This window comes from Cervus canadensis, chromosome 8, assembly GCF_019320065.1.
Source record: "Cervus canadensis isolate Bull #8, Minnesota chromosome 8, ASM1932006v1, whole genome shotgun sequence".
Lineage (NCBI taxonomy): Eukaryota > Metazoa > Chordata > Mammalia > Artiodactyla > Cervidae > Cervus > Cervus canadensis.
This window is the reverse complement of record NC_057393.1, coordinates 63,452,392-63,464,958: the sequence shown is the minus strand read 5'-3', so window position 1 is coordinate 63,464,958 and position 12,567 is coordinate 63,452,392. Positions and strand designations below refer to the sequence as shown.

Here is a 12,567-nt window from a genome sequence, read left to right as displayed (position 1 = left end):
AGGAATTTCAACTATGCTAGATTGATATCTGCCCTCCCCGCTTCTTCCTCCCTTTTCAGTCTTTTCCTTTTAAATACTGATATTCCATCTGGTTCCACCCTCTGGGTTCTTCTCATTTGTCTAGGCATAGATTTCTTCAGATTTTTTTAGCTTCTTAAGCCTATAGGAATGTGTCTTTAATCAAATTTGGGAAGTTTTAAGGTGTTATTTCTTCAAATTTTTTCCTGCACTGCATTTTTCTCTTCTTCTGATACTCTGATAGCATAAATGCTAGATCTTTTAGTATTATTTCATAGGTATCTGAGTATTTGCTCATTTAAAAAAAATCATTTTTCTCTCTATTGTTCAGACTGTATTGATTGGTCTTCAAGTATACTGTTTTAATTTTTCTGTTGAGTCCATCTAGTGAATTTTAAATTTTCACTTATTGAATGTTTATTTGATCTTCTTTATATCTTTTATTTCTTTGCTGAGTTGTTCCTTTTTTTCTAGATACTTCAAGAGTTCTCGTAGTTTTTGTTTTCTGGAGTTCTCCTTTCTGGTCTCCTAGCCAGAGATCTGGGGCTTTATTTTCCCAGTTCTGCCTCAGACTTCTGTGACTCAGACTTGTCTTGGGCTAAGTAATAGGAAGATAACAGAGAAAAGATTCTCAGCTTGAACTTATATTCAAACTTATAGTTATTTGAACAATAAATTCTTAAACTCACATATATCAACTTGTTCAGTTCTAAATGTTTACTCTTTTTTATAATTTTAATCCTCTTAAATTCTCCACTGTTTCTAGTTTATGCATTCTTTCCTTTAATTCCTTGAAAATATTATAGTTACTATAAAGTCTCTTATTTCCAGTATTTAAATCATTTTGAAACTTCTTTATTGTTTTTTTCATTTTTAATTGTTAAATTATAAGTTGTTCACTGTTTGCTGTTCACTTTATATAAGAGCTGTTGATCCTTCAGATTGTATATTCTACCAGATTGTTCACCCATTTGTTTATGAGGATGTGGAGTGAAAGGAGAGCTGATAACCTTAATAAAGTTAAGAATTAAATCTTGGTCAGAGTTGATTTTTGGTTTTAATAGATTTGGTCTACACCATTTGTCTCTTGTTTCTAGAGCTTGACTTTCTAAGACTCTTAATTTAGACCACTGGGGTCTTTGTCTCCACTGTGAAACAGTCTACCAGAACTTCTCTCAGAGGTTTCTAGCTTAATTCTTTAACTTTCTTCCCAGTACACATTCAAAATTTAACAAATATCTCAAGTAGGAGACTGACATTTAAAATATATATATTAAAAAAAATTTGAGTATAGTTGATTTACAATGTTAGGTTAGTTTCATCTGTGCAGCGCAGTGATTTCTACATATATTCTTTCCCAAATTCTTTTCTCTTATAGGTTATTACAAAATGTTGAGTATAGTTCCCTGTGCTGTACAGTAGGGCTTTTTGTTAGTTATCTATCTTATATGTAATAGTTTGTATATGATAATACCAATCTCCTAATTTATCCCCCCTCCCCTTTCCCTTTTGGTAACCATAAATTTGTTTTCTGTGTCTGTTAGTCTATTTCTGTTTTGTAAATAAGTTCATTTGTATCTTTTTTTTAAGATTTCATATAAAAGAATAGCATATGATATTTGTCCATCTGGCATACTTCACTTAGTATGATAATCTTTAGGTATATCCATGTTACTGCAAATAACCTTATTTCATTCATTTTCATGGCTGTGTAATATTTCATTGTGTATTATATATAACCTTTTTGAATTAAAGTTTTCTCCAGAATTATGCCCAGGAATGAGATTGTAGTATTCTATGGTAACTATATTTTGAGTTTTTTCAGGAACTTCCATGCTGTTCTCCATAATGGCTGTACCAGTTTACATTAGGAAACTGACATTTTGTTTTAGATGCTAAGTTTCCAATTTTATCACTTTAGTACGATGTGATGAATAAAATTATCCAACTCTTTTTTTAACCCCCCTCCCTTCCACCCTCATACCATTGTTCTGCTAAACCCAGTTTGAATTTTCAGCTTCAAGATAGAACCAGGATAGGCACATATCCTCTCCTGCTTCCCAGTAGAAGAGTGTCTATCTTTAGTTTTTATTCTCCACTCTTCCTATGGAGTTCATTTCTTGCCTAACATATTTTTAGTTCCTTTGCTCCTTGCCTTTGTTTTGTAAGCACTGCCAGCCTGGGCAAACTTTCTGGTTTTCGGGTGATTTTGGTTAACCTCCTTAGTTTGCATTTCATTTTCAGAATTCAGCAAATGTGTTATGGGACAAACCAGCTATATGTTTGGTGGTTCCTGAATTGTCAAATTTTGTCTCTCTAGCCTAAAGCTGGTGAGTACAAATTTGGACAGGTCAGACAAACAACTGCTGGTTCTGGCCAAATCTTTGAACAGTTCTCACCTCCCTAGAAATTTATTCATTTGGTGATTGTTGCTCCCAAAGATCTCTTGTACCTTTAATGATTTATAATATGTATGACTTTACTAGTTGTTGTCAGTAGAAATGCTTTTTATGACTCAGAATCAAAATTTCTATGTGTTATGTTTTGGTAAGAAATCTGAATGTTTGAGTGTTTCTGATAAATGATATTTTTTATAGTTGGATAGAGAAAAATGATTAATTTGTTGCTTAAATACTGTCCGTATCCATATCTGTTACATATGTTTATGGAGTGTTTGTATTAAAGAAACTAAGGCCCCATTACAAATCATGAATTCTGTGATAGAAATAACAAAGCAGTAATGGAGTGAAAAAGTGTAATTTGTGTTTTGGAACTTTCTGTGAACATATGGGTGACACCCTTAAGTTTATCAGGAGACTGTTTGTCTTATTTTGAGAAACACTTTCTTACAGTATTTCTCTTTTTCTTATATATGGCTTTTTCTTGTATAGTTTAAAAGTAAATGTCAAACAGTTTTACTATTTAATGAAGCTTGTACATTGGTTTAGTGAAGTTTTCTTGTGTGTTTTTATAAGGAGGGGATACCTAATGTGTATGCTGTGCATCTGTATTTAGGAATAATTCATTTTATCTTAATCATCTACATTTATATACAAAGTACTTTTCAACAGTTATTTCACATGCAGACATCTTCATTCACCTTCAGAGTTATAAATGGGAATAATTAAAACTTTTAAACATTTTAGAATTGAATAAAGACTTATCTAAGCAATGCATGCTTAAAACTGCTTTCTTATCAAGGAAAATAAAATTAGAGGTTAGAGAAATACCTTTAAATTACAATCCTCATGAGCTAATAGCTTAACCCTGGTTTTGAATGACTGTTACTTTTTCCATCTTTTAAAAATATGCTTAAATATAAACACATGTGGGAAATGTTCTTTTGGCTTTTATCAAACTGACATTTAAGTGAATTTTTTTGAACCTCACTAAACATTTGTGGTAAAAGATTTCAAAGCTTTGAATCTTTCTATTGGCCTATGGATTTTTCCCCACTGTGTTATTCTATTAACATTTGGTCTTAATAAGTATAACCTGTTTAGAATTACTGATGTTTTTTCATTTATTATTTGTTTAGATGAGAAGTTTAGGAAAAGAACTTCATCAGAACCCTACTTGGCAGTTATGAATGCTTTCTTAAGGAAGTTAAATATTTTGAGTTTCACTGTAAAGATTTTACATGTGTCTTATCCTTCATATATCTTCTTTATGAAGTTTTCGAAAGTTTTCATGTTTGGTTTCTATGCTGTGATGTTAGCACAATGTGAGGTCGTCTTTATCTTCTGAGCTTGCTCTCTTTTTCCTTCCAAGACTGGCATAAAAGAGACTTTAGTTGCTGTGAAAGTGGGAAGCAATTGCCCTAAGATAGAACTAGAAATTATAAAAGATGGTTTTGTGGACACTTTCCTGTTGATATTTCTTTTATTTTACTTACAAGAACTTTTTAAAGGAGGTTTAAGAATGATTGGTCCTAAGTTATAGGGTATAACCATGAGATTTTCCTCGTGATTTCAAGATGCATGCAGAAAATCATTTTAAAGAGTCATAAAAATAAAAAGAATGATAAGAAAAAAAAAAACACAACAGGAGAGAAGAAATTAAATTACAGAAATAGCTCCTTAAATGTTAATGTGTAGTTTTTCTGTTCTTAGTTTCAAGCCAATAAGGTATTTTATTCTAAATTATCTTATTCTTACTTTATATGATTTTAATGTTTTCTTAATTTTTGGGTGGATCTCCTAGTCCTGAGTCTGCCACTTACTAGAGAAATTAATAAAAAATCATTTAACTGAACTTGAGGATAATGAAAGTGAATTTCCTCGTTCTTCTTAAAACAAGGCTCATAAATAGAATCACATAACCTGCAATTCAGAATTGCTAGGAGACAGATCATACTAAGAATTTAAATTTCTAATAAATACTGGAAGAAACATCATGTTCCAATAGAGAGAGCTCTTAAGTACTCCTGTATATCTTTACCTCTGGAGAAAAAGGTTGGAGGGTGGAGGACCTTAAAGAGCCTATGAAAAAGAAGGGAAAGATGTGGAGAACAGAGTTCAAGAGCAGATGCAGTCAATCCTGAAAAGTATATACTTCTCAGAGTTAATATTTATAATAAATGTTGAAGAGTATTTTTATAACAAGAAGTTTATCTTTGAAATGGTAGGTCAGTTAATGTTTAAGTCAGAAATGCTAAACACGCTTTAGCATCCTTAGTCACTAGCCTCACAATGACATATTCAGACTGAGTATAGGTCTCCAGACTTGTCAGGAATTAATGTTATGTAATATGAAAAATATCTAGATTGGTAAATCACTTTTTTCAGGAATGTCAGGAAATAAGTTTATATTTCTAAAGTTTTTCTTTAAAAGTCTCACATTTATGTCTTTGCCATTTATCTTACCAATTTACATCGCTGGTTGAGTAATTTATTTAAGGTTAAAAAAGAGGTTTATTTGAAAGAAATTTCTTAACCTAAAAACTGAGTAAAGATAGGAATTAAAAATGCCCTACATTCTAAAACTTTCTTTGAATCTTAAAAATTTGAACTAGATTATATTTGAGTCCCAGATTATAAGGGATAAAACTTAGTTTATCATTCATATCCTTATGTGTGAATCACTGTCAGTGGAATGAAGAGTCTTAAGATTGTTTTTTCTAAGGTATAGTATATATACATTGTTTTATTATCATCCTCCGACAAATACTATTCTCCTTAACCTTTACACTCTTGATTTTCTTTACTTTCGTGTGGTCGTTATTCTTTATTCTTGAGTGCTAAATTTTCTGAGTTAGACTCTGCTTGTGTTTATTTCTTAAAACTCATTGAAAAATCATTTAGTGTTTGTTTCTCATTCCAACTTTGTAAAGTGGATACTAGTTGGAAATTTTAAGAAATGAACAGTTTACTACAATAATAAGCAGTACAATCTAGGTACTGTCTTCAAGGTAGCACCATGTTTCTCTTCCATTAAACTTTTCAGTTACTGACTTCTCCATAGTCTTATCTGACTATGTTGTAGTTGTTGTTTTTCAGTCACTCAGTTATTTCTTACTCTTTGTGATCCCACGGACTACAGCATGCCAGGCTTTCCTGTCTTTCATCATCTTCCAGAGCTTTCTCAACGTTATGTCCATTGAGTTAGTGATGCCATCTAGCCATCTCATCCTCTGTTATTCCCTTCTCCTCCTGCCTTCAATCTTTCCCAAAATCAGGGTCTTTTCTAATGAGTTGGCTCATTGCATCAGGTGGCCAAAGTATTGGAGTTTCAGCTTCAGATCAGTCCTTACAATAAACACCCAGGACTGATCTCCTTTAGGATGGACTGGTTGGATCTCCTTGCAGTCCAAGGGACTTTCAAGAGTCTTCTCCAACACCACAGTTGAAAAGCATCAATTGTTCGATGCTCAGCTTTCTTTATGGTCCAACTCTCACATCCACATGTGACTAATGGAAAAACCATATCTTTGACTAGATGTACTTTTGTTGGCTAAGTAATGTCTCTGCTTTTTAATATGCTGTCTAAGTTGGTCACAGCTTTTCTTCCAAGGAGCAAGTGTCTTTTAATTTCATGACTTCAGTCAACCACTGCAGTGATTTCGGAGCCCAAGAAAATAAAGTCTCTCACTGTTTCTATTGTTTCCCCATCTATTTGCCATGAAGTGATGGGACTGGGTGCCATGATCTTCTTTTTTTGAATGTTGAGCTTTGAGGCAACTTTTTCACTCTTCTCTTTCACCTTCATCAAAAGGCTCTTTAGTTCCTCTTCACTTTCTGCCATAAGGGTGGCGTCATCTGCATATGTGAGGTTATTGATATTTCTCAGGGCAATCTTGGCAGCTCTGCCAGCCATGTTGTAGTTAATATAGTAATTACTGTTTTTGAAAAGGTGAATCTCTTTGTAGTATACTCTCCTACATTCTTTTCCATTAATACTTGGCTTGACCTCAGTGCCAAAAGAGCTTTTATGCTAAAGGATGAATTATGTTTAGTTGACTGTGTTTACTTTGGTCATTTAGTCATTGCCCAGCTGTTCCAAAATTAGAAGCTCTTTGCTCCTGCTAGTAACATGCTTATGATCATCAGTATTATTTTTTATCAGAAGTCTGTGTTTTCTTTTAATAGACTTAAAATTTTCATGGTTGATCATTTTCTTATGATAACTTTCCTGTGCATATTACCACTCTGAGGTATGGTTTAATATTAAACCAGGATTAAAAGACTAGTATTTAGTCACATCTCTGCCTGCCATGTTAGTGTTTGAAGACTTCTCTACTCTATTAATAGTTTTTTTACTTTTCTTCTCAATAACAAAACATATATATTGGTATAGATAGCATATTTATGAAGTATTTAATAATATGTGATATGAGAGCTGAGAGTGTTACTTAAAATTTAAGTTCTCCTGTATACCATCAGCTTAATACTATACCCAAGTATTAAAATTCTTTAGCAGTATATGGTATATTGCATTCTTCTTTTTTCCATAAGGTTAATCTTTGAGAAATTCTGAATTATATCCCAGTGACATTAATTTTTATTTAAAATTTTCTTTAATGAAAATACTTTCATTATGAAGTGGATCAGCTGTTATTTCAATTCTGTTTTTTATTGAGATGTTTGATACACTCACTCCATTCAAAGAAGCTCAAAGAAAGGAAGAAGTAAGAATGTATCTATAAAGTACAAAAATAGACACATCGCTCCCTATAGGGAAAAAAATCACATTCTGAAATATATTGAAGTTCTCCATCAAATGTAAAGGTATCATAAACTCTGTTATCTCTAAATAACCTAGAAAATGTTTAGGATTTTTATATAATTGATTATATCCCTGTAAAGTTTTAATTGTGGTTTTGAGGCTTATTAATATTTTAGTTTAACTTTTTTGTTCTTTCATTAAAGATAGACAGTCCTTCTTTTCCTGGCATTTTCCAGTGAGTGCATTTATAGTTTTGTCACAGACAATGTGGAACATTCATATAAAATCAGGAGATTTTGTATCAGCTAGAAAATTGTGTAGAGGAAATGTGCCCAATCCATGCAAGAGATTAAAGAAAATAAATTTTTCCTCAGTGTAGTTAGTTCCCTAAACAGAAATCTTTCTAGGTTTGATAATCGCCTACTTAGGAGTTCCCTTTTTTCCGTATGATTTTTCTTCTTTCTTTTATTTCCTTTCTTGACACGATCCAACTGGTAATCCAAAGTAGAAGTCTCAGTATTGTTTTCCCTCTGACCCATCTTTAACTTCCAGTTATTTATCACATGCGATGTCTTCAACTTCGGGAATGATTCCTTAGGTTGATCACTTCCCTCTAGCCTCTTGGCTCAGCATCTGACTTTAAGTATGAACTTTTACAAAGGCTTGTGATCTGCCTCTCTCTCTTTCTCCCTCTCTCTCCGTTCTTTTTTTTTTTCCCCTCAAAAGATGTGATCTTCCCTCTCCACTCTTTTTAAAAAATACTTTTATTTATTTATTTGGCTCTGCAGTTGTGGTGTGTGGGATCTAGTTCCCTGAGCCAGGGATTGAATCTAGGCCCCTGCATTGGGAGTGTGGAGTCTTAGCCACTGGATCCCTGGGGAAGTCCCAGTCTGCCTCCCTTTAATCTACCTTGTTCTTGGAGGAGTGCTATTATCATGTAAAAATAAAATCTACCTTTCACACTATGAGTAAATAGATTTTAATAATTCCTAGTTGCCTACTGAATAGTATTGAAGTTTATTAGTCTGGCAGAGTTCGCTTTTGTCAGTTTTTACTACTTTCATTTGTACCTACATTTTAGTCTGTGTATAGCTTATTTCCCTGAATATGTTAGAGTTTTGTTTTATCCTTAGCCCTGAATATTTTTCTCCCATATCTGTCAAATTCCACTTCAGACGTTACTCTTTCCCTGCCGCTTTCATTCAAAACCACTCACTTCTCTGCTCTGTGTTTTGATTTGTATATAGTTCTATTTGTATAATTGTATGGAAAAACTGCTATTTTCTTCCATTATAAGATGAAGTAGGTTTTTAAATGTTTTTATTACAAACAGTTTCTATGCTTTTTGCACAATCAAAAAAAGTATATAAGATCTGTAATTGCTTCTACTTTGGAGTAAACCACTGTTAACACCTTGGTTGTAACCTTCCGGGTCCTTTTTAGTACACACGTATATTGGGTAATTTTGCTTGCAGTATACACATACATATTGTAATTTTCTTGGGTTATATTGTGCATATATTTTGGTTACTTAATATTTCTCAATTGAAATATATGGAAAATGTCAGTAGTATAAGTCTACAACATTGAAGAATGTTTAACTATTTAGTAGAATCATTGCATACACACAGTAAAAAATCAAAATTAAAAATTAAACATTTTTGAAATGGACCTACCTTGTCATCTATCAGAATTCATCAGGATTTGTCAGACTGAAATTTGGAATACTGCATACTGTAGTATGTAGGTATTTGTTGAAAAGAAATTGAAAAAAATAAGAGCTAATAGTAGTACCCATGTTATAAACTTGTATTGAGCATTTTAAAAAGTGATTTGATAGAATATTTAAAACAGTAGCTTCTGGCATATAGTAAATATTACATAAATGTTAGCTATGGAACCTAACCCTAGAACCTCAGAGGGTTCTAAGATTCTATATGTTTAACAAATAAAACATATTTCTTTGTTTCAGATATCTCAGTGCTTTTAATATGCTGATATACAATATGAATCTTCAAGATGAGAATAGAATACACAATTTCCTATGCTTATTTTGTCTTGTAATCCTTTTTCGCTAGAGCATCTTGAAAAGCTAGTGTTCTTTTTAAATCATAATAGTCTCTAAGGTAGCCGCTAGCCTTGAGGCTATAGATGTTCAAGTATAAGTTAATAAAGTTAAATGAAATTTAAATTTTTATTTGAAATAAAACATCAGTCACACTGTCTACCTTCCAAGCATTGAGTAGCTAGCTAGTGGCTGTTAGACTGGATGCATAGATACAGAACTTTCCACTATTAACAGAGAGTTCTATTGGATGGTGCTGGGAGAATTGATAACAAAAACAAAGTAAACAGTACAGTATGTTGTTGGTTTGCTGTGATTTTAGTATCTGTACTAAATTTACCTGCCAGTTATTACCAAAATATCTGTTTGATCCTTTGTTGTTGGAAGGAAGAAATTAATGATGGAGCAGATAAGACATAACTTAAGGAAAGATTCTTGAGAAAGTGAGAAAGGATAGTGTTGCTGTAGCAGCAACAAACTGGGGTGGCCTTCAACAGAAATTTATTCTTTTAAAGTTCTTGGGAAGCAGAAGTCTGAAATCAAGGTGTTAGCATAGTTGCGCTCCTTCTGAAGAACCTAGTGGAGAATCTTTGTCTCAGAATTCTAACTTTTGATGGATGTTGGCATTCCGTGGCTTCTTTGGCTTTTGGCCACGTCTGTCCAGTCTCTGTCTCCATCTTCACCTCTGTCTTCTCTTTTGTCCATTGTAAGAAGACCTGGCATTGGGATCCAAGACTTAGCTGGGTAATTCAAGAGGGAGGATTTTACTTCCTGAAGATCCCCAAATCTTACCTCCTGCAAGACCCCCCACTTATTTTTTTTCCCAAATAAGGTTACATTCACAGGTTCTGATGAAGGGACATACCTTTTTTGAGAAATTGGCTTTTGAAAGTGGAATGACCTCAAACAGGTAGAGCAATTAATCACTTAATGTTTATTTTGTCCACTCATTCTTCCTTTCTCTTCCAATCTCTAGTATCACTCTTAGCTGATACATAGTTTAGAAAGTAATTAGAAGAGAACATTTCCTAGACTACCACAACTCCCATATATCTGCATCTGGGACTATGTACTTTTTCTTCTCTCCTGTATTAGATTAGTATTATTCTATTCAGTTCAGTTGCTCAGTCATGTCCGCCTCTTTGCGACCCTGTGGACTGCAGCACGCCAGGCTTCCCTGTCCATTACTGACTCCCGGAACTTGCTCAAACTTGTGTCCATTGAGTCGGTGATGCCATCCAACCATCTCATCCTTTGACTTCCCCTTCTCCTCCTGCCTTCAATCTTACCAGCATCAGGGTCTTTTCCAGTGAGTTGGTTCTTTGCATCAGGTGGCTGAATATTGGGGCTTAACCTTCAGCATCAGTCCTTCCAATGAGTATTCAGGGTTGATTTCCTTTAGGATTGACTGGTTTGATCACCTTGCAGTCCAAGGGACCCTCAAGAGTCTTCTCCAATACCACAGTTCAAAAGCATTAATTCTTTGGTGCTCAGCCTTCTTTATGGTCCAACTCTCACATCCATACATGACTACTGAAAAAACCATAGCTTTGACTAGATTGACTTAAGTCTTTAAAGTGATGTCTCTGCTTTTAATATGCTGTCTAGGTTGGTCATAGCTTTTCTTCCCAGAGCAAGCGTCTTAACTTCATGGCTGCAGTCACCATTTGCTATGCATTTGGAGTCCCCAAAAATAAAGTCTCTCACTGTTTGCATTGTCTCCCCATCTGTTTGCCACGAAGTGATGGGACTGGATGCCATGATCTTCGTTTTTTGAATGTTGAGTTTCAAGCCAGCTTTTTCACTCTCCTCTTTTACTTTCATCAAGAGGTTTTTTAGTTTCTCTTCACTTTCTACCGTAAGGGTGATGTTATCTGCATATCTGAGATTACTGATATTTCTCTCTGCAATCTTGATTTCAGCTTGTGCTTCATCCAGCTGGCATTTCACATGATGAACTCTGCACATAAGTTAAATAAATAATGTGACACTATACAGCCTTGACGTACTCCTTTCCTCATTTAGAACCACTCTGTTGTTCCATGTCCAGTTCTAACTATTGCTTCTTGGCCTGCATACAGATTTCTCAGGAGGCAGGTCAAAAAGGTAAGGTAAGGTGAAGTCGCTCAGTCATGTCCGACTCTTTGTGACCCCATGGACTGTAGCCTATGAGGCTCTTCCATCCATGAGATTTTCCAGGCAAGAGTACTGGAGTGGGTTGCCATTTCCTTCTCCAGAGGACCTCCCCGACCCAGGGATTGAACCCAGGTATCCCGCATTGTAGGCAAATGCTTTACCATCTGAGCCACCAGGGAGGTCAGGAGGCAGGTCAAGTGGTCAGGTATTCCCATCTCTAAGAATTTTCCACAGTTTGTTGTCATCCACAGAGTCAAAGACTTTACTGTAGTCAGTGACGCAGAAGTAGATATTTTTCTGGAATTCCCTTGGGTTTTCTATGATCCAACGGATGTTGGCAATTGATATCTGGTTCCTCTGCCTTTTCTAAATCCAGCTTGAACATATGGAAGTTCTTGGTTCACATACTGTTGAGGCTTCGCTTGGAGAATTTTGAGCATTACTTGGCTGGTGTGTGAGATGAGTGCAATTGTACAGTTTTTTGGATATTCTTTGGCATTGCCTTTCTTTGGTATTGGAATGAAAACTGACCTTTTCCAGTCCTGTGGCCATTGCAGAGTTTTCCAAATTTGCTGGCATTTTGAGTGCAGCACTTTCACACCATCATCTTTTAGGAATTGAAATAGCTCAGCTGGAATTCTGTCACCTCCACTAGTTTTGTTTGTAAGGATTCTTCCTAAGGCCCACTTGACTTGGTACTCCAGGATGTCTGGCTCTAGGTGAGTGAGCACACTATCGTGGTTATCTAGGTCTTTAAGATCATTTTTTGGTAAGTTCTTCTTAGTGGTATACAGATACTGTTGTCAAAACTTTCTAGTGTGTGCTCCGTCATGTCTGACTCCTGCGACTGCCAGCCTCCTCTATCCATGGAATTTACCAGGCTAGAATACTGGAGTGAGCTGCCATTTCCTACCCCATAGGATCTTCTTCACCCAGGGGTCAAACACACGTTTCCTGTGTCTCCTGCATTGTCGGGTGGATTCTTTACCACCAAGCCACCTTGTCAACAGTTTGGGCCTTGCTAATTGTGTTTATTGGCATCTCAGGGTTTTATATATGGGATTTGAAGGCAATTGGAAGTATAGAAGTGGGTATAGCTACTCTGTTTTCCCTATTCCTAGTGTAACCATTTCTGTATTTATCCCTTTTTGTATTTTGAAGTTTTGTGAAAGGGTTCATTTGAG

The 12,567-nt window shown here is 34.8% G+C and overlaps 1 protein-coding gene across 7 annotated transcripts in view; it reads left to right on the top strand.

Annotated features, from left to right (window-relative positions):
* The window catches only part of ADK (adenosine kinase), a 591,696-nt gene that overhangs the window by 164,252 nt on the left and 414,877 nt on the right, over window positions 1–12,567 (top strand). The gene's annotated exons all lie outside the window — the stretch shown is intronic.